The sequence below is a fragment of the Mus caroli genome, chromosome 10 (genome assembly GCF_900094665.2).
Source record: "Mus caroli chromosome 10, CAROLI_EIJ_v1.1, whole genome shotgun sequence".
Lineage (NCBI taxonomy): Eukaryota > Metazoa > Chordata > Mammalia > Rodentia > Muridae > Mus > Mus caroli.
The window spans coordinates 100,154,332-100,163,003 of NC_034579.1; the positions used below are offsets into that span (position 1 = coordinate 100,154,332).

The 8,672-nt window shown below is 40.9% G+C and overlaps 1 pseudogene; it reads left to right on the plus strand.

The window, feature by feature from the left end:
* Positions 1-3,359: 3,359 nt before the first annotated feature.
* On the plus strand, positions 3,360-3,481 carry LOC115032232 (annotated as a pseudogene).
* Positions 3,482-8,672: the final 5,191 nt, after the last annotated feature.

Sequence of the window (8,672 nt, forward strand, 5' to 3'; positions counted from 1 at the left end):
AAACAACCCCGCCCTCCAAAAATCTTCTCACTATAGCTAAACCTTTGCAATCGGACTACTTCGAAAGACATGATGTGATTTTAAGCATGCATGCAATATTAGTACTATTTCAAAAGACAACTATACTTTAATTTCTTTGGAGAATGAGATAATCGATGCTTAAGCCATGTGAAAGTGCAGCTTTTAAATATACCTTATGTGTTTCTTGATATTACATTCTAGTTAAAGTACTTTCTGAGTGACATCTAGAATGCCTTAAACAATGATACATTGATTCCGAGATTTTCTGAACTATGTGATACACTGTGGAAATATAATGATGATGGAAAATACAGAGAAGGCAGAGTAAAAAGAATGAAGCCTGTGAAAACCTGTTTCATGCCGCCACATGGAAAAGGGAAGAAACTTGATGCTGAGTGTAAAATCCCTAAGAAAGTGGTGGAACAAGGAGAATAATGGAGAAAGATGCAGCGATCTGCCAGTCAGTGTTTCCCACTTTCTAATTTTCATTCAGCAATGGACTTGACTAATAAAGATAAAGAAGAGAGAGAGAGAGCCTAAAGTTATTAATAAATTACCTGGGCTGTACGCACTGTTAGCCATGCCAATCAGGCCTTTGCGTAGCTTTGACAAAAGCAAAATGCCTAACTAGAGGAAAGCATCGGAACCAAGAGTCCCGTGACTCTTACATGCCTAGTTTCCCAAACATACTGAGAACTCTATGAGCAGAAGTGTTTGTTGAAAGCACTTATCTGTGAAGCAGGTACAAGGCACAAGGTGAGCTGAAATCAAATGCATGCTGAGATTTACTGGGATTCAGCAAAACATATTTAGGAAATATGCTGAGATTTGTGGGCTAAAATCGTTTTCAAACTTCTAAAAGTGAAGTCGAATATTTAATGACATTGTAAACTTTAATTTTTGAAATTGTCCTCTGTTAAGCCCTTCATAGCAATGACAATATAGAAAACAGAAGTGGGTGGATTTAACAGGGTGGGGAGTGGGAAGGCTGGGTAGAGGGTATATGGCTCTCCAGATAACTCACATTTAAAAGTCCAATAACTCAAACAGGGCAGAAACCTAGAAGCAAACACTGTAGAGGACTGGTTCTTACTAGCTTGCCCCTCACCATATCTTGCTCAGGCAACTTTTTCTATAAACCCAGGACTACCAGCCCAGTACTGGCTCCACTCATAATGGACTAGGCTCTCCTCAATCACTAATGAAGAAAATCCCCCCACCCACCCTCCACCACGGACTTGATAACTGGCAAATATTATGGAGGATTTTTTCTCAATTATGGTTACGTTTTTCCAGATGACCCTAGCTTGTGTCAAACTGACAAAATTAACCAATTCACCCAGGAAGGAGGGGAGGAGATGGGTGTGAATTGCTGTCATCAACTGAGGATCTATTTGCATTTGGTAGCAGCTAGAAAAGGGACAGTCAGTTGTCTTTAATGTTGTGACACTTGGTATGTTAAGGCAGACTCCAGACCCAAAAGTAGTCTGTCAGCACAAATTGGACTGAATGGAGAGGAAAGACAGACAGACAGACAGACAGACAGACAGACAGACAGACAGAAATAGAGACATACAGGAAGAGACAGAGACAGACAGACAGAGAGAGAACAGGAACATAAAGTTAAGTAGGTAGGGAGGAGGAGGAGGATATTCAGAAGGAGTGCAGGAGGGAAGGTGAGTATGGTCAAATTATCTCTATAAAATTCTCAAAAGAATTGGGCTGGAGAGGTGACTCAGTGATTATGATCACTACCTGCTCTTTCAGAGGTCCTGAGTTCAGTTCTCAGCAAACCACGTAAGATTCTATCCGGGGATCTAATGCCCTCTTCTGGCACGCAGGTGTACATACAGATAAATCTCTTTCTCTCTCTCTCTCTCTCTCTCTCTCTCTCTCTCTCTCTTTCTTTCTTTCTCACACACACACACACACATATGTATCACAACCTTATAAACCTTTAACTATTTCTCAAAGAATTATAAAAAGCAACTATATTCATAGTAGCTTTGTTCATAATAGCCAGACTGGAAATAACCTAGATGTCCCTTAACCAAAGAATGGATTTTTTTAAAATGTGGTAAACATTTAAATAATGGAATTACAGCTATTTTTTTAAATATGAAACTTGCAGTCAGATAGATGGAAATAGAAAAAAGATCATTCTGAGTGATATAATCTATTCCAGGAAATAGTCACATGATTATAAGGGGTCAATAGCTGCTCAGTAAAGGATAACCATGTCAAACTCTACAGACCTGGAGAGGCTAACTAACAAGGAGGATTAGATGAGGGAACGCACAGATCCCTGGAAAGATTTTGCAGGTGGACTGGGGTCAGGTGAGGATCAGGCAGTTGGGGTGGGGGAAAAGTGGAGTATTGGGATGGATAATTGGAATTGGAAGGCATTTGAGAGGTCCAGCCCACCACAAGTACAGAACGCACAGCATCAACTAAGCACAGGTCATAGGGAATCACAGAGACCGAAGTGACAGTCATGGACCCCGTATGGACCTGAGCTAGGACCTCTGCATTCACTTTATGGTTGTGCAGAGAGATCCCCATTTGAGAAAAACACCTTGAGGAGGGTGATCTCCAATCATTTCCAGACATTTTTAGCATCCCAGTTTTCTATTTGTTTTCGTCTCCCTCCGAGTAACAGTTTGCCACTGAGAAAAGAATTCTCATTAATGTAGCCGTGAAGGCCAATAAAAGTTATGAATATTTTAATCAAGCTAGTAAAACCTTCAAGGGTTCATTTTAACCCTTCTGGAGGGATAATTCCTGAAGAATTGGACTATCTATGTTCCATAATCCCAAAGAGAGAATTCTGAGTGACATGAAACTATCTATAATCCTAAGAGATGGTCTTAGAGTCCTGGTAGCAAGTGATTTAGAGGAAAATAAGCATCCTTTGCTATAACGTTGTGAGAGGGGCAAGCATTGCTGAGCAGAAGCATAATCTTCCTGCTTGTATGTGCACTCCATGTGTTTTGCTGCTCAGGTGGACGTGCATAAAATTAAACTATAAGCTGAAGGGTTGGGTCACTTTTCCAAAACAAGAGGGGCTCTTGTGTTACAGAAATGTTGAGCAGTAGTGTCAGGGCTTCAGAGATAGCACAAAGATCCCAGCTGAAATGGAATTTAAATGTGAGGAAACGTAGGGAGATCTAAGTGGTTTAGTTTACATTGAAAATGAAAGTGGGTGGGTGCCTCGTTCAGTAGAAATACTGTGGACAAGAAGAAATTAAAGCATATATTTGATATCTATATGGTATGAAGCTTGGACAATATTAATCTATGCAGTTTCTCTCTGACATTAGTTTTAATAACATCTTTTGCCTGCTCTTAGGGGCACTGCAGAGGTGTGCGTGAGCCCCAGCAGGAGGCAGAGAGGAGAGAGGCTATGTCTACACTCAGCGTTCTGAACTGTGAACAACAGAATGATTAGTAGCCTAATATTCCCTAAAAAAAACCACCTTCCTAAGATGACCCTGACGCTGGTGTACAGAGATGGGGAAGAGGGAGTGGGCAAGCCCCACCCTGCCTTGTGCCCTGCACAAGTAGGCCATAAGCTTTCTTGAGAAAGCTCCTGAGGTGACCCCAGACACTCAGATACCCCAGGGACCACTGTGAAGAGCAAGGAAGTGTTGGAGAAATGGAAGAGAAAGAGAAACCAAAGGATCTGGGCACAGAGAGGCAGAACTGAAGACCTGAGCGTGATGAGGAACAGCCTAATATGAATAGCTAGTGATGTCACCTGGGACCATGGTGGGGTCCTGGACTGTGCTACAGTGGATTTGTGGCCCTGCAGCAGGAGGAGACCAAAGGCCAGGCAGATATCCCTGGGGTCTGAATGCCATCTGGGGACTTGTTGACTTCTAAGGACTGGACAGAACTGGCCCCGCCCCTCACCTGGGCATCATGGGAGAGCTGTCCCTGGGGGCACGAGAGTAGAAGACCTGACCCTGCTCATAGCCAGCTGCAGTCCTCGAGAGAATGGGCCCTACGACTGTCTGAGAAACACAGTAGAGCTGATTCCTAGGGCTTGAGTGCAGGAGACCAGGCCCTGCCTATTGTCTGCTCTGATGTGGCACAGAAGAGGAAGCGATGCCCTCCTCCCTTTACTCATCCCTTGCCACTGATGGCAAGCAAGAAAACTGACCTGGGGTCATAAGAGTGAGGGAACTGGCTGTGCCTCATTCGTTGCCCCACTCGAAAGAACAGGCCCTACACCTCACCTCTGCAGCAGGATAAAGCTGGCCCTGGTTTTAACAGTAGCTGGTGAGCAGGCCCCAAGAGGGTGAGACAGAGAGAGTTGAAGGGCTGGCCACCTCAGATGCCTCTCAGCCCCAAATCCAGGACTTTGAATTGCCCCAACCCAACTTCTGGCTCATCAAAGAACTGCTGGGGTTCATGAAGGGGCCAATCCTACAGATCCAAAACTACAGAATCTCCATGACACAAGGCAAAAACAAGATATCCAAGAGGAGTTTAAGTGAGGTTCCAGTATTAATAGAGTAGCAGAACCCATAGGCCTAGTATCAGATTGGGCCGTTGCAATGAACATTTGCAAGCAAAGAAGTATGGTCAAGGGATATACTGGGGGGACAACACACTACAGCTTCTAAATGAGATATATTTTTTCTGTTGGTGGGGAGATTACAAGGGTGGAAAGTAGGTATTTGGGGAGAGGGAGATAAGTGGGATTGGGGTACCTGATGTGAAATTCACAAAGAACCAATAAAAGGTTAAAAGAATAATATCTTTTGAAATTATATCCTTTGTTCCTCTCCTTACTTCCTCCAGCTTAACCATGTGTGTCATACCTGTGCTCTCTCTTTCAATTCATGGCCTTTTATTTGTTGTTGCATGGTGTGTGTGTGTGTGTGTGTGTGTGTGTGTGTGTGTGCGCGTGTGTGTGCTCTTAAATGTATAAAAACAACCCACTCATTCTGTATAATATTATTCATATATTTATGCTTTCAGGAGTGATTACTCCCCATTCGATAGCCAATTGTTCTTCTGGGCAGAACTTTTTCCCCTGAATTCAACATTCCTTATTTCCTGTAGCTTTCCATCTAGGGTTGAGGCCACCAGAGGTCTCCTTTTTCTGTATTACATGACCATTGATGCCATTCTTTTTCACATCGTAGAGAGGTGGTCATGTTGGTAAGACTTCCAGAGTGCAGCTTCTAAAATGTTTAGGAGACACAATCTCACAGTCAACTTTTCTGTTCTTCTGGTTCTTAACAATCTTTCTGTCCTCTTTTCCACATTGATCACTGAGCCTTAGGTCCAAAACTTGCATTTTAGATGTGTCAATGGTGACAAAGCTTCATAAATCTTTATTTTAATCAGCTGTAGGTTTCTGTAATAGTCTCTGTTGAAGTAAGTTTTCTTGAGGAGTGACCTAAAGTTGTCTATGAGTATAAAGATAAATATTTAGAATATAATAAGGGATTATTCTAGTATAGTAAAGTGACCGCTGTAGGTTCTGCTCCAAAGTCCATAGGTACTTGTCCAGGTTTCCAGTAAGACTCGTGACTTCTCACTGAATAAGTCGTAAGAACAGTTAGAGAGCTATTGTTACTGCCAAGGTATGTGTGCCTCCATGGCACCTTTGGGGGTTTCATATCTCAAGAGTTACCATCATACCACATCTTGGGTCCCCAAGAAACAGTAATAACTGGAAATAACTGAAGTGTGGCGAGCTCTATGGATGCCTTTTCTCATCTGTTACTTGAATGAATGTTATACACCGATGGATCTGGAGACTCCTTTTTTTTTTTTTTCTTGCTAATGTAACAGCTGACCTGTTTTAGAATTGAGCAACTAACCACTAATAGCTTACAAAGAATATTTGTTCGAATAGGAGATCTGTGTGAATTTCATCCAGAGGTCCAGAGGACTTTGAAATTTCTAGTAGATTCCTATTAAACAAAAACAGAATATCACAGCATCTTTTTGCATCTGCTGATACATTCACTTCCCCCCTTTAATTCAGCCATTCGCATATATTAGGATGAATAAAAGATGTTTTATTTCTCTAGCCTTATGTGTGTATAGTACTTTACTACAGAATTACAATTTGACTTATACTGAAGCTGGTTATAATTTTGCTATATGCATATATTAAAAATAATTTATTTAAAAAAACAAACAATCTTCCCTTTTTTTCCATTTCTTTTTAAACTCTGACTTTCAAGAAACATCATTAGGCGCTACCAGAGCATTTAAGATGTAGGAATCACTTCTTTTTCTCTCTGTCACAATACCAGAATGTAATACAAATTTTTTTTAAAAAGAAGTACCTTCAAAACTAACTGTAAATGTGTGTGTCTCTGTGTGTGTGTGTGTGTGTGTGTGTGTGTGTGTGTAATTATTAATTTCTGCTTACTTTCTTTTTTATTTACAGGTCTAAATTTCATTCCTTTGTCAGTTTTCCAGTGAGCTTGTTAACCTAGCTTGTTCCCTTAATATATGTTTATCCCACATATATTGATTAATTAGCAATTTCTTACTTTGAGACTCTTACTATGCTCAGCAAATTACAAAATCATTTAAAAATGCTTTTTAGAAGACAAAAGCTCTCAGGTCTTAGGATGATGGCAGAACAGGTGGAGGGCAGAGGGTCTATAAGTACCATAGTCTCTTAGAGCTCTGAGACCGTTCAAACATTAAAAATTAAGAAACCAAGGAAAGGAATGGGAAAACCTGTGTTCAAACCTCATGCAATGAATCTAAACCACCAGAACGTATATAGCATTCATCCCTAAAGTATTGCAATGGTCTTCTATATCCTGTAGTAAAAAAAAATTCAAAGATTTTAGCATATTTTTGTGGATCATACTTAAGAGTTTTCTCTGCTTCCCTAGAAAACAGAAATGAGTAATCTATTCATATCTATTGCTATGTAAAAAATTATTTCATTACTTAGACTTGAATAGAGCAGGTACTAATTAAGTCAAAATAGCTTCCATGACTCGTATGTGTGTGTGCATGCGTGTGTGTGTGTGTGTGGTGGTGGGGGGTACATCAGATTTCACAGGCATGTGCTTATGGACTACCTGGACCTGTAAAGTTTTCATCCTTTCTGTCTTTGCTAATCAGGCATCTGTGACGCGCCATCAACGATTGGAACCTTTCCAAATCCTGTTTCATTATGTCCTTAAAATAAATATCTTTTCTAGTACATGTTTCCAGACTTCATTAAGCACAGTGAGCACCTGCTTTTGTCTGCTCCACTGACATCTTTGCCAATTTGTTTATTACACTGACTTAAATATTTCTTAAATCTGAAAAAAGAAATGGTTAGGATAACAATTCTACATACTGAGAAGAGTGTGAGCCCATGGAGGGAATATGCTGGATAATTCGGTTTACTTCATGTTCCCCATACTTTACCTAGCGCTATAATGTAGGAGATATTTTTTTTAATACAAGTTAACTTAGTGAATATGAGAACTATGGGTATGTGTGTTTTACTCACTGTTCTATGGCTGAGAAGAAACATCATGATCAAGACAACTCTTATAAAAGAAGACATTTAATTGGGGCTTGCTTACAGTTTCACTTAGTCCATTGTCAACATGAAAGGGAGCATGAAAACAAACAGGAGTTTATGCTGAAGAAGTTGCTGAGACCAAGATATAAGAAAGAAAAGAGAGAGAGAGAGACAGAGAGAGAGAGAGAGAGAGAGAGAGGAAATGGAGAGAGACAAAGAGAAGAGAGAGGAGAGGATAGATGGAGAGGGAGAGAGAGAAGAAGGGAGAGGGAGGAAGAGCGAGGGGGAGGGAAGGAAGAAGAGAGGGAGAGAAGAGACAGAGAGAAAAGAGAGAGACAGAGAGACAGAGAGAGGAAATGGAGAAAGACAGAATAAAGAGAGCAGAGAGGAGAGAAGAGATGGGAGAGGGAGAGGGGGAGGAGGAGCAGGAGGGGGAGCTGCAGGGGGAGGGGGAGGGAGGAGAAAAACTAAGCAGCCAAGCATTTTTTTTTTAAGTTACAAAGGTCATTCTCAGTGACACAATTCTTTCAACATAGACACACCTACTTCAACAAGGACACACTTGTTAATCCTGGTAATCCTTTAAATCAGTTCTACTCTCAGGTGCCCAAGCATTCAAATATTCTCATTCAAACCATGACAATGTGCAAATGCAAGCATGGTGTTATATTAAATGGCAATGCAATACACACACATGTACACACACACACACCAACATATGTGTGTGTTTGTGTGTAAAAGAAGTGAGAACTGACTTGATGCACTTCAATTCAAGCTGTTCCAGCATTCCATCTTTCAAGAGGTAATCTCTCTCTCTCTCTCTCTCTCTCTCTCTCTCTCTCTCTCTCTCTCTCTCTCTCTCCCTCCCTCCCTCCCTCCCTCCCTCCCTGTCCATCTCTTCCCCCCTCTCCTTTTCCTACTGAAGTCCAAATTTATGTTCTACTATGTTTGAATATAGTTTCCTCTCTAAAACTTGCTATTCACTGAAATTTAATTTCTACAATGAGATATTGAAAGACGATGATTACATTTAAAATATTAAAACTCTACCCTCAAAATATATTTATCTACCCATATGATAAGATATGGGTACAGGGGAAAAATTCCTGAATAGAACAGCAATGGCTTGTGCTGTAAGATCGAGAAT